Source organism: Chlorocebus sabaeus, chromosome 9 (genome assembly GCF_047675955.1).
Source record: "Chlorocebus sabaeus isolate Y175 chromosome 9, mChlSab1.0.hap1, whole genome shotgun sequence".
NCBI classification, from domain to species: domain Eukaryota; kingdom Metazoa; phylum Chordata; class Mammalia; order Primates; family Cercopithecidae; genus Chlorocebus; species Chlorocebus sabaeus.
The window spans coordinates 18,155,316-18,163,686 of record NC_132912.1 but is presented as its reverse complement, the minus strand read 5'-3'; the positions used below and the strand labels follow the sequence as shown (position 1 = coordinate 18,163,686).

Sequence of the window (8,371 nt, the reverse complement as noted above, 5' to 3'; positions counted from 1 at the left end):
TTTTTACCTTTACCCAACAGGGTTTCTTTTGTTGTTGTTTTTTTCCTCATAAAAGAAGACTTGAAAAAAGGACATGTAGAAAACCACATCCATTCTAATGCAGCATGAGATAGCGATCCCACAAACAGCACTCTCTCTCTTGTTTTTTGTTTTATTTTGTTTTTTTTTGTTTGTTTGTTTTGAGATGGAGTCTAGCTTAATCGCCCAGGCTGGAGTGCAGTGGCACTATCTCGGCTCACTGCAACCTCCACCTCCTGGGTTCAAGCGATTCTTCTGCCTCAGCCTTCTGAGTACTTGGGATGACAGGCACCAGCCTCCACGCCAGGCTAATTTTTGTATTTTTTGTAGAGGCGAGATTTCACCATGTTAGTCATGCTGGTCTCCCATTCCTGACCTCAGGTGATCCACCCACCTCGGTTTCCCAAAGTGCTGGGATTACAGGTGTGAGCCACCGTGCCCAGCCACAAGCATCGCTGTCTAATGCTACATCCACAGAATGTAATCAGAGAGCCCCACTCCCCATGTTCCTTTAATTTTACGTGTCCTCAGTCCTAAATTATAGGGCAGAAGGAAGGGACACACACTAGATGTCTGCAAATAAAGAGACGTGAGAGAAGAATGGGATTTCAGTCGTATTTAAACAGCGGCAGTTCAACCTGGCGGAGTGGGAGGATGCCGGAGGGAAGACGCTACCTCTTTCTTTGTTTTTCTATATTCAGAGAGTCTTAGTTTTTAAATTTTTAAAATTTCGATTTTTAATGTTTATGGGTACATAGTTATATATGGGATGCTTGTGACATCTTGATACAAGCATACAATGTATAATAATCAATTTTGGCTGAATGCAATGGCTCACACCTGTAATCCCAGCACTTTGGGAGGCCGAGGCGGGCAGATCACGAGGTCAGGAGATGGAGACCATCTTGGCTAACACGGTGAGACCCCGTCTCTACTAAAAATACAAAAAAATTACCCAGGCGTGGTGGCAGGAGCCTGCGGTCCCAGCTACTGGGGAGGCTGAGGCAGGAGAATGGCGTGAAGCCGGGAGGCAGAGCTTGCCATGAGCCAAGATCGCGCCACTGCACTCCAGCCTGGGCGACAATTTTAAGTCATTGGGTTATCCATCCGCTCAAGCATTTCTCTTTACTTTGTGTTAGGAATATTCAAAATGTACTATTTTGAAATAAACCAAAATTTTTATTGAGCTGTACTGCTCTTTTAAACGCTGTATTTTATTCTATCTAACTATATTTTTGTACCCATTATCCAATCCCTCTTTATCCCTCCTCCCCACTACTCTTACATTCAGAAAATCTTTTTGCTTTTTTTTTTTTTTTTTTTTTTTGAGACGAGTCTTGCTCTGTCTCCCAGGCTGGAGTGCAGTGGCATGATCTCAGCTCACTGCAACCTCCGCCTTCCCGGGTTCAAGCAATTCTTCTGCCTCGGCCTCCTGAGTAGCTGGGATTACAGGCATGCACCACCATGCCTGATAAATTTTTGTATTTTTAATAGAGACGGGGTTTCACCATATTGGCCAAGCTGGTCTTGAACTACTGATCTCGTGATCTGCCCGCCTCGGCCTCCCAAAGTGCTAGGATTACAGGCGTGAGTCACCGCGCCTGGTCCAGAAATTCTTACATCCCTCCAGTCAGGGGTGGAAAAGAAGTGGGTAGTTCTGAGTCAGCCTTGACCAGACAATGGCAGCCACTGGTCCAGGTTTAGCCTGAGAAATGCCAAGTACGGGCCCCGCTACCCTCAGCAGGTTGACTTTTCTGTTTGCTTTTCCTCACCATAGATTCATTGCAATGGGAGACTCTAGCCAGCTTATCTGTCACCATAAAATACTCACACGAGGCAGGGCCTACTGCAGCGTTAACCTTATCTGAGAGGCATTATGTGATCAAGGGAGGCTTGGCAACCTTCCTGCGCTCTGCTTCGCGGAGCAGGCTGAAGTGCTGATTTTCACTTCTCCAGCTCATTTTGACTCAGCTAAATGAAGGAATAGCAAACACGATGTCAGTGTGATGACTGAAAGGACAGAAACCAGATACGGACTGGCTAAGTTAAGTACATTCAAAGGAGAAATATTTATATTTTACATTTTAAATAGTCCCCGAGGGTTGCACAATATGTTTTCCATCTCGCTTATGTTTGAGAACTTATCCTACATGAAAAGCAAAGCAGCCTTCTCAAGCTGTGGACTCAAATGATAGTGATTTTCTTATCGTACAGATCAAAATACCAGACTCAGAGCAGGAACAGAGCTTTCCGTGCAAACACACCGAACACAGATCACTCAGAAGACAAGGTAAACGATGGCGCTCATTTTGAGTCTACATTCTGCTGTGAGGCCTGGCTTTTTGGATGCAAGCTGCTAAAAGGTAACATATGTCCCCACACTTCTCCTGCATAATCATGAAATGCAAATACACATTTTCTGGAATGTGTTTCCTGAGACTCTGGGGGAATGACATCCAGATTTGGGCAAAGGGGGAATGAGGAACAGTCTGGGAATCTCACAGAGGGAAGGAAAAAGGCAGGAACATTCGTAACAAAAGGGTTGACCTACCCCATACGGTGTGAAGGGAAATGAGGTGGTTTGGAACACAGGTCTCTCTCGAGAGAATGGGGATTTTTGAAGGCCCCTCTGTGGCCAGAAAGAGGAAAGGGACCTGTGTCGTTGCGTTGCTCTCTGTAGAAACAAAGGACCCCCCAAGCAGATGAAGAGGGAGAGAGAATTGGATATTAGGGGATTGAAAGAAATTATTATCAGAGGAAAGGAGGGAAAGAGGTAACATGCAGAACAACACAGCGGTGAGTCACACCCCTCGTTTCTGACATGGGGTGCATCCATGGAAAATACCAGTACAGTTCGCTGTGACACTTAAGTGTAGGGGCAGCAGGAGTCAGCCTGCTGGGGTTGGGTCCCAGCCCCCTACTTTCTAGCTGTGTGACTTGGCTGAGTTCCCTAATCTCTGTAATTAAGTAAACGTAACCTCTGTGATTAAGTAAATTGAGGAAATACTAGCATTGACCTTTTTTCACTTTAAGAAACACATCTAGCACTTATGATATGCCAGAAATGATTCTAAGTACTTAAAAGTGTGTCATTTAGCTAGGGGGACATAGTCTGAGAAATCCATCAGTAGGCAATTTTGTGGTTGTGTGAATATCCTAGCCTGTGCTTACACTAACCTAGACAGTACGGCCTACTACACGCCTGGGCTAGATAGCATAGCCCATTGCTGCAAGGCCACAACCTGCACAGCATGTAACTCTACTCTGTTCTGTAGCAACTGTAACACAACGGTAAGTATTTGTGTATCTCAACTTACCTCAACGTAGAAAAAGTATGGCAACAAAATGCTATAGAAGATTTTTTTTTTTTTCTCTGAGACGAAGTTTTGCTCTGTCACCCAGGCTGGAGTGCAGTGGCGCAATCTCAGCACACTGCAACCTCTGCCTCCCAGGTTCAAGCAGTTCTGCTGCTTCAGCCTCCTGAGTAGCTGGCACTACAGGCGCCCGCCACCACGCCTGGCTAATTTTTGTATTTTTAGTAGAGACGGGGTTTTACCGTGTTGGTCAGCTGGTCTCGAACTCCTGACCTCGTGATCTGCCTGCCTTGGCCTCCCAAAGTGTTGGGATTACAGGCGTGAGCCACCGCGCCTGGACTTAGTAGATTTTTAAAAGTCCGCCTCTCTGGGGCACTTCCCGTGAATGGAGCTTGCAGAACTGGACTTTGCTCTGGGTCAGCCAGTGACCAGATGGTGAGTGACTGTGAAGCCCTAAGACATTACTGTTGTGAAAGGAAAATAAATCTTGGAGCCCCCACATCACTAAGCTAAAGGGAAATGTCAAGCTGGGAACTGCTTAGGGCGAACCTGCCTCCCGTTCTATTCAAAGTCATTCCTCTGCTCGCTAAGTGCACATCTGATTGCCTCCTTTGGAGAGGCTAATCAGAAACTCAAAAGAATGCAATCTTTTGTCTCTTACCTACCTGTGACCTGGAAGCTCCCTCCCGTCTTCCAGTTGTCCCACCTTTCTGGACAGAACCAACGTTCATCTTACTTATGTTGATTGATGTCCCTGTCTCCCAAAAATGTATAAAACCAAGCTGTGCTCGGACCACCTTGGGCACATGTAGTCAGGACCTCCTGAGGCTGTGTCACCTCAACCTTGGCAAAATAAACTTTCTAAATCAACTGAGACCTGTCCCAGATATTCGGGGTTCACACTGTACACTATTGTAGACTTTAGAAACACTCTATACTTAGGCTACACTAAATTTATTTTTTAAAGTAATTTTGCTATGATGTTATGATGGCTATGACATCATTAGGCAACAGAAATTTTTCAACTCCATTATAATCTTATGGGGCCACCATCATAGATATGACATGGTGTTGAGTGAAGCAGTGTTGTGAGGTTCATGACTGTGTTTACTCATCAGTTCTCATAATGATACCATGAAGTAGGTAGTAAAGGTTGTTGTGAGGATTAGATGAGATAATATAATCGTTTATAAACAATGTTCCAAATATAGAAAATGTTCAATAAATGTTGCTAATGTTATTATGATGATTGCTTTTGAATGAACTCAATTTAAGCTTTACTCGTTTTCTAGAAACCAGGCAGATAAATAATATTAACAGAAGTGACAATATAATGGTAGCTATGGTTTATTGAGTACTGATTACATGGAAGGAGCTGTATTAGGTTCCTTACACAGATCTTGCAAAGCAGAAAGTGTTAGATCCGTTATGGAAACTGAGGCTCAGAGAGGTTGAGGAATTTGCCCAAATTAACACAGCAAGGTTGTGGCAGGCTCCGAAACCTATGTTCTTCCCATACTTCATGCTGGAGAGGGTAGAACTAATAAACAGATTTCACCATCAGTAAACAGACTACAAAATGTAAGTTTATGAGAATTGTTGAATGATCCCTATATTTGGCTGTGTCTGCTCTTTAAACACCAATGTGTCCATCCATGTAAGAATAACTACCTCAAAGTAGTGGATAGCTGCATGTTGCCTGGCACAATGCCAGGTACACAGTTGGTGCTTGACAAATGGAGGTGTTGCTTGTAGTGCTGGCAATCTCTGTTTGATATGGAGGGAGTAGCTACTCCCATTATGTGATGTGGACATATTCATTCTAGAGTTGCATAAATAATATTGCTAATCTTTTTGCAAGGGAAGTTCTTGCTTAAGAGGAAGACAGTTGAAGTCTAAAAGGAAGATCAGAGTAAAAGACAGAAAACAGATTCAAAAAGGTGGTCACGAGGGCTGGGTTTAGGGTGCAGCTCTGCCCCTCACCAGCTGCAGTGCTGTGGTCAGGGCCATCCTGCTCCCTTGGTTCCCATGCCCTGGATTCCCAAATCCTCTGATGAGCCCATGGCAGGAGCAGGAGCAGGAGCAAGCGGTCTAGCAGAGCTCAGCTTGGGTTGGTGTTGGAATTCAGACACACTCCTCTAGGACTGAGGTGCAGGGACCCAACCATGATCGTGGTGGGAGCCTTGGATCACAGCCTGCCAGACCCTGAGATCTGGATCCTTTGAGGTCATGTGGAAGGAGGACTTCTGGAATCAGAATTGAGGCTGTGGCTCCTCTCTAATATCATGTTTGAACAGCTTGTATTCCCTCTCCCAACTTCCTCCTTTCACCTCAGCTAAGCTAGCCTCTGCAAACCCCTTTCTGTTGCTTTCTTTCCTTTGCTACTAGCTCCTTGTCATCCAGAAACCCCTAACAACATACTTCTGATGTCACCACATTGAGCTGTAGGTTATCAAAGCTTCCTTTGATAGCAGCCCGTGATTCTGTGTGAGAAACTGTATCTGCTCATATCACACATGTATGTCAGAGAAAAATTCTGTTTAACTGTTTAGGCTCTAAGTGACCAGATTAACAATTGTGTTGATGCAGGACATAATTGGACAGTCAGACAAATATTAATACCTGACCTCAAATTTGATTGTGTCTTTTCTTTAAATAAATTGTCAGCAATAAAGTCATCTTCTGTTTTGTACAGAGAATTATGGTTTGCACATACTCTCGAATGCATTTTCTCTTGTGTTCCTTACACTGAACCTGTAGATGCTATTAACCCCTTGCCAATATCTTATAAACATCAGTGGACTCATGTAAGATTAACTACCTCAAAGTTGCATTAAAGAGTAAAGGAGATGATACAGTGCCTTGCACAGTGCTGGATACAGAATCAGTGCTTAACATATAAAGATGACTCTAGTACTGGCAGTGGTATGGTTGGGGGGAGTTATTTTCATTATATCATATGATGTAGATGTGAATTTATCATCAAAGCTCACTTTTTCTAAACTAAGATAACTAAACATAGATCCTGTCATATTTATTTTTTATTTTTAAATTTTTATCTATTTATTTTTTTGAGACTGAGACACTCAGGTTGGAGTGCAGTGGCACAATGATGGCTCACTGCAGCCCCAACTTTCTGGCCCAAGTGATCCTCCCCCCTCAGCCTCCTCAGTAGCTAGGACCACAGGTGTGCACCACCACCACACCTGGCTAATGTGTCATAGTTTTTACCTTTTTTTTTTTTTTTTTTGAGACGGAGTCTCGCTCTGTTGCCCAGGCTGGAGTACAGTGGCTGGATCTCAGCTCACCGCACGCTCCGCCTCCTGGGTTTACACCATTCTCCTGCCTCAGCTTCCCAAGTAGCTGGGACTACAGGCGCCCACCACCTCGCCCGGCTAGTTTTTTGTATTTTTTAGTAGAGACGGGGTTTCACCGTGTTAGCCAGGATGGTCTCGATCTCCTAACCTCATGATCCACCTGTCTTGGCCTCCCAAAGTGCTGGGATTACAGGCTTGATCCCCTGCGCCTGGCCTTTTTACCTAATTTTTAATGTTAACCATAAAGGAAGTGTCTGAGTAGTAGCAAGTCAACAATTGAGTTCTGGAACTAGCCGTAGCCTAAAGAATCTGTTACTGACTCACTAACATATTAGTTCCATGAGCTTTTTTGTCCATTTTTTTCAGATTCTCTACATAGATAATCATGGAATCTATAAGCAAAGGTGATTTTACATCTTCTTTCTCAATCTGTGTATCTTTTATTTCCTTTTCTTGTCACATTGCATTGGCTAGGACTTCCAGGATCATCATGTAAAAGAGTGGTGAGAGGAGACATCCTTGTCCTATTCTTGATTTTAGTGAGAAGACTTCAAGTTTCTTGCCATTTAAGTGTGATGCTAGATGCAGGATTTTGCAGATGTTCTTTATCAAATTGAGGATATTCCTCTCTATTCCTACTTTACTGAGAGCCTTTTTTCCCTTTTTTAATCAGGAATGGGTGTAGAATTTTGTCAAACGCTTCTTCTGGATCTATTGATATAATCAGGTAATTTTTCCTCTTCAGCTGATATGATGGAATAATCAGTTTTCAAATGTTGAGTCATACTTGCGTACCTGTGATAAATCCCACTTGGTCATAGTATATAGTTCTTTTTATACATTTTTGAATTGTTTGCTAATATTTTGTTAAAGATTTTTATATCTATATTTATGAGAGATATTGGTTTGTTATTAGGGTAATGCTGGCTTCACTGAGTGAGTTAGGGAGTAGTCTCTCAGCTTTTATCTTCTGGAAGAGATGACAGAGAATTGGTATAATTCCTTTCTTAAATGTTTGATAGAATTTACCAGTAAAGTCATCCAGGCTTGGTACTTTCTGTTTTGGAAGGTTTCTGTTTTGGAAGGTTATTAATGTTTATTTCAATTATAGGCCTATTCAGATTATCTCGGTCTCTTTGTGAGTTTTGGCAGATTGTGTCTTTCAAGGAATTGGTGCATTTTGTCTATTGTGAGCATAGAGCTGTTCATGGTATTTCTGTATTACTGTTTTAATAACTGTGGGATCTGTAGGGATGTCACCTCTTTTATTTCTGATATTACTAACTTGTGTCATTTTTCTTTTCTTTTTCTTAACCTCATTAGAGATTTATCAAAGTTATTGCTCAAGAACCAATTTTTGGTTTCTTTTATTTTCTCCATTAATTTCTTGTTTTAAATTTCAGTTACTTCTTTTCTTTTATTATTTTCTTCTGCTTAACTTTGTGTTTATTTTTTCTTTTACTAGTTTTCTAAGGTAGCATCACAGATTTATTTTTTTTTCTAATATATTAAGATGATAATTTCTAAGTACTACTTTTACAGCACCTCACAAATTTTAATAAGTTGTATTTTCATTTTTATTTAATCAAAATACATTAGTTTCTCTTGAGATAACTTCCTTCATTCATGTGTTACTTAGAAATATGTTATTTAATCTCCAACTATTTGGGGTTTTTTCAGCTATCTTTCTCTTACTGATTTCTAGTTGGATTCCACTGTGAT

The 8,371-nt window shown here is 42.1% G+C and overlaps 1 long non-coding RNA gene across 1 annotated transcript in view; it reads left to right on the top strand.

The window, feature by feature from the left end:
• The first annotated feature begins 2,166 nt into the window (after positions 1–2,166).
• LOC119618805 (uncharacterized) overlaps positions 2,167–8,371 on the top strand; it is a 49,933-nt gene continuing 43,728 nt past the window's right edge. The window contains exon 1 of the long non-coding RNA XR_012093893.1: positions 2,167–2,381. This is a non-coding gene — a long non-coding RNA (uncharacterized lncRNA). The remainder of the gene's footprint in view (positions 2,382–8,371) is intronic.